This window comes from Trachypithecus francoisi, unplaced genomic scaffold (assembly GCF_009764315.1).
Source record: "Trachypithecus francoisi isolate TF-2019V2 unplaced genomic scaffold, Tfra_2.0 Lachesis_group5, whole genome shotgun sequence".
NCBI lineage: Eukaryota > Metazoa > Chordata > Mammalia > Primates > Cercopithecidae > Trachypithecus > Trachypithecus francoisi.
Window position 1 is genome coordinate 19476493 of NW_022681470.1, and position 9970 is coordinate 19486462.

At 43.4% G+C, this 9970-nt stretch overlaps 1 pseudogene across 1 annotated transcript; it reads left to right on the top strand.

Annotated features, from left to right (window-relative positions):
• The first annotated feature begins 5467 nt into the window (after nucleotides 1–5467).
• LOC117074438 lies at nucleotides 5468–6220 on the top strand (annotated as a pseudogene). The gene has a single exon (XR_004433586.1). The product of XR_004433586.1 is annotated as a cytochrome c oxidase assembly factor 3 homolog, mitochondrial-like (transcript).
• The last annotated feature ends 3750 nt before the right edge of the window (nucleotides 6221–9970 follow it).

Sequence of the window (9970 nt, forward strand, 5' to 3'; positions counted from 1 at the left end):
GAATGCCAACCTGTGGTCTGAGTTTCTGCTTCGTTTTCAGGTTCAAGCCTCTGCCCAGCAGCACAGACTGTCCTCTCACCTCGGGTTGTTTTTCAGTTTTCTCGCATCATGGCAGCTAAGGAAAATGGCATTCATTATTTGTAAAAGGATGCGTCTGCTCACGGCTGAAGAGACAGCCACAGAAGCTGTCCCAGACCCCATCCCCAGGACTGAGGCATTGGCCTCTGCACACATGAAACCCACTAGCAGTCCGGAAGACATTGCAGCGGAGGGCTGGGAGGCTCCTGCTGGTGCGCTTCCCCTTGTTGCTGGTGACAGTGCTCTGGATCTGCCACTCAGGGTGTCAAGGAGAGTCCGTCACATTTTCCTGTTCCTGCTCCAAGATGGGCCCTCCTGTCCCCCAGGGCCCCTACCTTAACAAAGACCTGAAGGAGCATGCTAGGTCCCGGGTGAGTTGTTTTCTCCTACGCTTCATTTAAGCCTAATTAAAGTTCTGGCATTAGACCAGAGAGATATGATACTATTAGCTATGTTTTGTAATGGAGGAAATGGAAGCTCAGAGCACTGCAGCAAATTGCTTAGGTAAATGGGCTCTGAGCCAGAGGATCAAGTGCTGGTGGTGTGCTGGCAATGCCAACAACGGGCTCTCCTTGCACAGCAGGAAGTGGGGAAGCCTCATCCATAGCATCTGCCCCAGGCCTCGAATAAATCCCCCACCCAGGGGGCTCCCCACCCCTGGACTCAGATCCCTGACCCTCGCTGGGCCTCTATTCCCTGACCTGTGGGTTGAGAAGGCATAGTGCCTGGAGCTACGGAGCAGACCTGCACAGGAAGTGCTGCAGGAACCTTTAAAAGTCACAGTCTTAGAAGGCATGTGTCGGTGCCAGCAAAGTAGGGGCCCCAAGCATGAAAAGACCTAGCACATCCCACCTCAGTCACCCATGTGCGACTAAAAGCAGATCCGACACTAAGCCATCTGTTTAAGAAGGCCAGTTTTTCTCATGATGCCTATGTAAATCATCACATAAAAAAAAGTGTTGGGCTCCCTATCTTGCTATTGCCCTAAACATGTTCTTGGCCTTTCCATTGCGTGACCCAGCCTGGAGACAATATGTTTGAGAAAGATGGGTGTCTTGTAGCTTTCAGAACCCAGCTAGAAACATAAGGAGATTTAGGCGTATCCAGTATCCAGCTTGGAGTAACTTCGATGGCCTGGGACTGAGTTTAGACAAATGGTCTGCAGAATTGTACCTAACTAGCTGTGTAATCACTCGTGAATTGTTTTCTGAGCACCTCTGGCAAGGCGCTGAGTGGGGAGAGGTGAGATGTTTGTCTTCTCTGGGGCTGGGGATGGGGTGAAAGACGCACGTGACAGAGGCCACTTATAACCCAGGGAGTGCTGCTGCCATGATAGCTGGGCAGCATCTGAGGGCCCACAATGGCCAGGTGTGCTGTAAGGGGGTCAAGAGATCACTGTTGAAGTTGGCAGCTGCAGGAGGCTTCCAGAATGGCAGATGGAGCTGGGCCTCGAAAGGCAGGTGGGATTCCAGCAGGGGAGGACGGAGGCTGGACCAGCACTCTTGGGGATCCACTGAGTGGTTTTTCCGTTCTGTGTTTCACATGGATGCCCTTGATTCTCACTTCCATTTTCTCTCCTGGTTTGACTCCTGAATTACATCCTCAGGTGAGAGGGTAGCCTTTCCTCCCCTCTTCTGGGACTGGTTATTAGGCTAGGTGGGGGTGGACAGGAGGTGACTTCCTCCCAGAGGGAGGAGTAATATACCCAACCAACACTCCAGCTCTCTTTAAAGGCATCTGCACATCCCTTCAATAAGTTCATTTTTCCATTATGTATCCTAGAGGTGTGTGATTGGCTAAAATTCAAAGAACTAGTATTTGGCCACCTTTTAGCAATTATTTCAAGTGTGTTCCTTTAGAAGGTGCAGGTGCTTGTTAAGAGTTCTTTTCAGCAAACATCCTAACACAACCGGAAAAGTCCTATGTAATATCCTGTTATGTTCTCTAGGTTGATTTTACATTCTGCCTATATGATTGAACACATATCCAATGCAATTAAAAAATAGTTTGCAACAACTCAGTGGGTGCCGACATGCAGCTTCTTCAGTTGCCTGGCCTGTCATTTTCATCATTTTCGTCAGTCTACTCTTAGGGCATTCTGTGACCCATGACACTAAGGCTATGTGACCCATAACATAAGACCAAGGCCTGCTGGCCTATAAGGCAAGGTGCTGTTACCAGCTTACTTGACACCCCTGGCTCATCTTAGACTTGAGGTCTCCTAACTCGTTGCTTGGAACCCTTTCACAAGGTTCTTTTGTTCCCTAAACAGAACAAAATAAAACAAACAAACAAAAAAACCCCAAAACCAAAGCATTGAGACCTCACTTTTTGATTTGAATTTTTATTTAACCTAATGTCCTTTCATCTCTTAATAGTTGGCTCTGGGACCCACTATGCAGCTGAATCCTCTTTCATCGGCCCTTGTGTTTGTTTGTTGGTATAATTTGGTGTAAAGGAAAATAAAAACTCTCAGGACCCCCAAAGTCCTTATGCAAAAGGGAAGGTTAAGCCTGGAGACTGAGTCACATAACACTTTCTTCCAAATGAATAGCTGTTACTAGCATTATGCGGTTCCCCACTGGAAGGTAAAAGTCCTCAGGCATCTACAAAGGACCACCCCACAGATCATTCAAAAGTAAATTCTTTGCCAGCCTCCCATAAACAAGCACATGTCAATTATAACTTTAGATCTACAGTCTACGGCTAGAGCCAAAAACTAGTCAGTTCATTCTATATTGACAATGTCTGTTACAAACTTACCTTCCCAGGTGCAAAACATAGACAAGATGAGACCAGTCATTCCTCCACCTACCAAGAGAAGTCTGCATAATCAGTTCTTCATTTACTCCCTTTTTTCTCTTCAAACATTTACCTTATCTTATGTAAAATGTAGATTTAGTGGGTACTAACTAAAGTCTCACAATAATGTGACCATTTACCTTACTGCCTACCTGCCCATCTTCCTACTTGCCTTCCTCCCTTTAAGGAAATGTATAAATACCAAACCTTCTGAAAACCTTTTTAGAAAAAACAGCCACAGATGTGTCTGTGTTTTTCCTGGATGCTCCCTTAAGCTGGCTTAATAAACCTTGATTGACTGAGACTTTTGCTTCAGTCACTCATTTCAGTTATCATCAGATTACATGAGAATATCCTTGTGATATCTAGAAAAACAGCCTCTGCTGCTATAGGAACAATGCTAGGAAAGTCTTCCCTTGTTTTCAGTGTCTGCCTGCCCTTCTGCAGTAAAAGCTACCCACTCTACCTGCCCATACTCCCCTAGCACCAGCCAAAGGATGCCTCGCTGTGAAGACAAAGCTGGTGATGCCCATGAAGGAGTCCCCAGGAGGCATCTCCACATAGGTAGAGTGTCTGGAAGAGGTAGGGTCCTCGGGTCCCACCATCCAGAGAAACATTCAGTTAAGGCAGAACCTGGCGTGTGGTCAAGGAATGCTTTGCTGAAAAAGAAATCTCGAAATAAATGTGTAGGTGTAACTGAGTAACCCCCTTTTTCTAAGAGATAGAGAATAAGTTGTTATTATTATTACTTCTCTTCTTTTCTCTTTTCTCTATTTCTCCATGCTCCCCACTTCCTACTTAGCCTTTCAGAAATGCAATTATAACCTTCTACCTCCCCTTCACCAGACACTTCCTACAGAGCAAGTTCATCTATGTGCTTAGAAGCTCTAGAGTGGGACTGTCTCCCACCAGGAAACTGCCTTGAAGTCAACTGTCAATTTACAATTCAAAGTATGCCTGCTATGAAACTGTCTCCCACCTGGAGAGTTTCGGCCATCTTTATAACCTAGTTCTACCCACCAAGGCACCAACTTGACCACCTGGTAGATAAGGCACTGAAGGTAGTATGTGGACCCCTACCTGTTCACTTCCTGCCCTGCATGTCATTCATGCCAGGTCCCCTTTTAAAAGTGCCCACTTTCTTTTTATTGTATTTATTGATTTTTTTGAGATAGAATCTCACTCTGTTGCCCAAGCTGGAGAACAGATCTCAGCTCATTGCAGCCCCCACCTCTTGGGTTCAAGTGATTCTCCTGCCTCAGCCTCCTGAGTAGCTGGGATTACAGGTATGCACCACCACGCCCAGCTAATTTTTTGTATTTTTATTAGAGATGGAGTTTCACCATGTTGGCCAGGCTGGTCTTGAACTCCTGACCTCAGGTGATCCACCCACCTTGGCCTCCCAAAGTGCTGGAATTACAGGTGTAAGCCACTACACCTAGCCAAAAGTGCCCACTTTCTGCTCCAAATGTGAAGCGATACCCTTAAGGCAGGGAAGCCTGTACTTCTTCCCCTAAGCTAGCTTCGGAATACAAAATCACTTTCTTTATACCAGACCTCATTCTTGTTCACTGGACTCTGCAAGGGGCAAGTGACTGAACCTGTGTTTTGGTTACACAGGGAAACCTCGGCATCTTCAGCACATTAAAAATACTGAATATACTGTCTCTTCTACTTCTGGGTCCACATCAAATTTACTTTCAGGTTTTGTTTAATTTGGGGAGGAAAGAGAAAAGGAAAGTAATCTTGGTGAGATCTGTTCTTATTGATCCATTTATTTATTCATTCATTTACTCAATGAATCTACTATGTGCCACGTGATTTGCTAGTAGTGAGCAGTGAGATGATAAATGATAAAAATACCATCTATCCATGCCCTTGTCAAGTTTGATGTCCAGCCAGAAGCCATCAGCATTTGGAAAAGTTTTTCTATTATCACAGATGCTAGCCTCCCCCAGACCACATTGTGAGAAAGGTGAAATTTGACCTGAATGCAATTTCACTCTTTTCCTTCCTCTCGGTATCAACCTTCCTCTGCTACCTCACTGGGTCTGGAACCCTGTAGGATCTACTGGTGGTCTCCGTTTCTATAAGGACATGACTGACCTCCCAGTTCCCTTCTCTGAATCCCACCTCCTCATGGTCTTGGATCAGAGGGTAACTGTCCTTTGCCATTAGGGTAGCCCTGGTGGGGAAAGAAGAAGACATGGGCTTACAGTCTTCCCAACCCTACTTTCCAAAAGCCTAAGCCCCAGAAAGGGAGAGGATTTGTAGGTGTAAACAAAACATCTTCGCTAGAAACAGGGAGAGAGAAGGGGGCTTCTCTCATACACTGGAAAGATGTTCTCCATGAGGAAGATGAAAGAGGAAGGCAAGCAGCAATAGAAAGAGAAAAAACTCAATGAGGGGCCCTGTGGGCAGGATGAAGGAGGGCTTCACCATGACACATGAAGACCATGGGGGTCCTGCCTGGTCTGATGACCCACAGCTGTGAACAGTCCTGCAAACAGGGATGTCCAAGTCGGAAGAGGGTGACTCAAGTAGTATTAAGTTAAAAATTTTAGACCGCGAAGGGAGGAGCGGCAACATGGCGGCTTCCGGGGCTGGTGACCCTCTGGATGCTAAGCGTGGAGAGGCCCCGTTCGCTCAGCATATCGATCCAACTCGGGAGAAGCTGACACCCGAGCAACTGCATTCCATGCGGTGAGCGCAGCTTGCCCAGTGGCAGAAGGTCCTACCGCGGCGGCGGACCCGGAACATCGTGACCGGCCTAGGCATCGGGGCTCTGGTGTTAGCTCTTTATGGTTACACCTTCTACTCGATTTCCCAGGAGCACTTCCTAGATGAGCTAGAAGAAGAGGCCAAAGCTGCCCGAGCCCGAGCTCTGGCAAGGGCGTCAGGATCCTAGTCTGGATGGGTATTGATCATGTCCAACCTGCTGGAGCCCCTTCATATGGTGGAGGATGCCCCATGACCCTGTAGAAATTGAATCTTGCTCACAACATTGTTGGCCTTCTTACTAACCTTGGGCCATGATTGATTCCAAGAAACCAGGGACTTAAGCATTTGGCCACTGTCAAAAGAAGAGAACTCTGCCCACTGCACACTTGCTGAGTACAATGACTGAGACCTTTCTTGTAGTTTGTTTCCTTGAGAAGTGCGCGTGCGACCGTGGCTTTTCCCAATGTTTCTGACTTTGTGGTTTACCCCCTTCACCTTCCAGGGATGTGATTGTTACGAGGTTAGGTGTGGCAGCTCTGTGCAGTGTTTGAGCCTAAAGTGGGATATATAGGGTCAAACTGAGAATAATAAACTGAGTCATTCTCCTGGAAAAAAAAAATTTACAATCTGGTGAAGTAAGCCTGGGGCATCTTTCTGTACCCATTGAACACTAATTCCCCATTCTGCCTCCTCTTAACCCCCTTTCAACTTTCTATCTCTATGCATTTGACTCCTCCAGGTACTTCATACAAATGGAATCATATAGCCTTTGTCCTTTGTGACTGACTCATTTCAATTAGCATAATGTCCTCAAAGTTCATCTATGTTGTGGCATGTGTCAGAATTTCTTTCCTTCTGAAGGCTGAATAATATTCCATCTTATGCATCCACCATTTTTTGTTTATCTATTGATCTGTTGATGGACTCAGGTTGCTTTCACCTTTTGACTGTTATAAATTAGGCTGCTATGAACATGAATGTACAAATATGTCTTCCAGTCCCTGCTTTCAATTCTTTTGGGCGTATAACTAGAAGAATTGTAAACTGTATGATAATTCTATGTTCAACTTTTTGAGGAGCCACCAAACTGTTTTTAACAGGGGTTGAACCATTTTACATTCCCACTAAGATTCCAGTTTCTCCACATCCTCACCAACACTTGTCACTTGTTATTTTGTGTGTGTGTATGTGTGTGTGTGTGTTTTGTTTTGAAGGTCATCCTAAAAAGTGTGAAGTGGGATCTCATTGTGGTTTTGATATGCATTTCCCTAATGATTAGTGACATTCAGCATCTTTTTATGTGCTTGCTGGACATCTGTATATATTCTTTAGAGAAATGTCTACTCAAGTCTTTTGTCCATTTAAAAAATGAGTTAATTTTTTTTTTTTTTTTAAAGAAGTGGAGTCTTTTTATGTTGTCCCAGCTGGACTTGAACTCCTGGGCTCAAGTGATCCTCCCACCTCATACTCCCAAGTAGCTGGGACCACAGTGATGTAGGAGTTAATATATTCCAGATATTCTTTTTTTTTTTTTTTTGAGATGGAGTCTTGCTCTGTCACCCAGGCTGGAGTGCAGTGGCATGATCTTGGCTCACTGCAACCTCCACCTCCTGGTTCAAGTGATTCTCCTGCCTCAGGCTCCCGAGTAGCTGGGATTACAGGCATGTGCCACCATGCCCGGGTAATTTTTGCATTTTTAGCAGAGATGGCGTTTCACCATGTTGGCCGGGCTGGCCCCGAACTCCTGACCTCAGGTGATCTGCCTGCCTCGGCTTCCCAAAGTGTTGGGATTACAAGTGTGAGCTACCTCATCCAGCCTCCGGATATTGATTCTTTATCGATACAAGATTTACAAATATTTTATCCCATTCTGTGGGTTGCCTTTTCACTCTCTTGACAGTACCCTTTGAGGCACAAAAGGTTTTTTGTTGTTGTTGTTTGTTTGTTTGTTTTTGTAGAGATGAGGTCTCACAATGTTGCCCAGGCTGGTCTCGAACTCCTGGGCTCAAGCAGTCTACCTGCCTTGGCCTCCCAAATTGCTGGGATTACAGGTGTGCACAAAAGTTTATAATTTTGATGAAATCCTATTTATCTATTTTCTCTTTTTGTTGCCTGTGCTTTTGGTGTAATATCTGAGAAATCATTGCCCAATCCAAGTCATAAAGTTTTCCCTGATGTTTTCTAAGAGTTTTATAGTCTTACCTTTAGGTCTTTGATCAAATTGAGTTAATTTTTGTAAATGGTGTAAGGTAAGGGTTCAACTTGATTCTTTTACGTGTGGATATCCAATTTTTCCAGCACCATTTGTTGAAGACACTGTCGTTTTCCCAGTGAATGCTCTGCAAACCCCTGTTGAAAGTCAATCAACCAAATATGCAAGGATTTATTTCTGGGCTCTGTATTCTGTTCCATTGACATATTTGTATATCCTTATGCCAGTGCTGCATTGTTTTGTTTTGTGGTAGCTTTGTAGTATATTTTGAAATCAGGAAATGTGAGAGTTCACATTTTCTTTCTTTTTCTCGATTGTTTTGGCTTTGTGGGGCCCCTTGAGATTTTATATGAACTTTAGGATGAGTTTTTCCATTTTTGCAAAAATCACTATTAAGATTTTAATAGGAATTACACTGAATGGAGATTGCTGTGGTTAGTATTGTCATCTTAATAATGTCAAGACTTATCATCTCTGAACAAAGGATGTCTTTCCATTTATTTAGTCTTCTTTAATTTCTTGTAGCAATGTTCCGTAATTTTCAGTGTACAAGTTTTTTGCTTCCTTGGTTAAATTTATTCCTAAGTATTTTATATTTTTTGATGCTAGGGTAAATGCAATTTTTTCTTCATTTTCTTTTTTAAATTGCTCATTGTTAGTGTATAGAAATGTTACCGATTTTTTGTATGTTGATTTTGTATCCTAAACTTTGCTGTATTTGCTTGTTATTAATAGCCGTAACAGGTTTTGTGTGTGTCTGATCTTCTGCATATAAAATCATGTCATCTGTGAACAGAAGTGATTTTATTCTTCCTTTCCTTTCTTCCTTCTTTTTCTTGCCTAATTGCTTCAGTTAGAACTTCCAGTACTGTGTTGAACATACGGCCAAAAATGGAAAACCTCGTTTTGTTCCTTATCTTAGGCTAAAAGATTTCAGTCTTTCACCATGGAGTATGATGCTGGTGGTGCATTTTCATATATGGACTGTACTATGTTGGGAAAATTTCTTCTTACTCCTTATTTTTTAGGCATTAAAAAACGGGTGTTGAATTTTGTCAAATGCTTTTTCTTCATCAATTCAGATGATCATGTGGGGTTTTGTTGTTTTTTTCTCTTCATGCTATTAATGTAGTGTATTATATTGATTTAGTATCATATGTTGAACCAATTTTACATTCCAAGAATAAACCCCACTTGGTCATAGTGTATATTCTCTTTAATATGTTGCCAAATTTGGTTTGCTAGTACTTTGATAGGCACTTTTGTATCAATATTCATAAGGAATATTGGTCTGTAGTTTCTTTTCTTATAGTTTTGTTTTCTGGCTTTGGTATCAAAAGTAATGCTGGCTTTATTGAATGTTAGGAAGTGCTTTCTCTTCAACTTTTGGGAAGAATTTGAGAAGCACTGGTGTTAATTCTTCTTTAAAAATGAGTAGAATTCACCAGTAAAGTCATCTGCTCCTAGGCTTTGCTTTTTGTTTGTTTGTTTCATTTTCAAAATGCATCACTTTATTTTCCTTATAAGGCAGCTACACATTAGGCACATGACAGTCACCTGATTTCTTCAGTGAGCCCCCTGGCTTCCACGAGCTTTCCTGGAGCCTATGGCTAGAAGAGTCCTGAGATTTCAAATATTAAAGCTTTCTCCACAGCCACAAGTTCCTTTGATGTTTGGGTGATTGAACACAAACTCACTGGATAATTTGTCTTCAATATAGTCCATTTCTGTTCCTAGAAGTGTTAGCTGTGCTTTCTTTTCGATGAATACTCTGACTCCATCTTGAATAACTTTTTCATCAGAATCTCCTTTTGTCTTTGTATGTTCTAGAGTATAAAAAAGGCCATTACAGCCCCTGGTTTGGATACCAACATTTACACCTACATGCTCAGGCTTGTCTTTAAAGTTGTTTTATCTTGTTTACTGCTGAAGGTGTCAGAGTGAAGGCAGTCCTGGTGGGCTGCAGTTTGCTCTTTCTAGTTTTTTCAGTTTTCCTAGTTTTTCTAGTTTTTTAGTTTTTTAGTTACGCGGACTAAGGAAGCCGACATCTTTGCTGTCCTGGAGCCCTGGTGCCTCGGAGCTCGGCTGCCTCAGCCTGTCTCCATGGACAGGGCGGGCGCACTCCTGGGCTTTTCTTTCTTGGAGGTTTTTGATAAG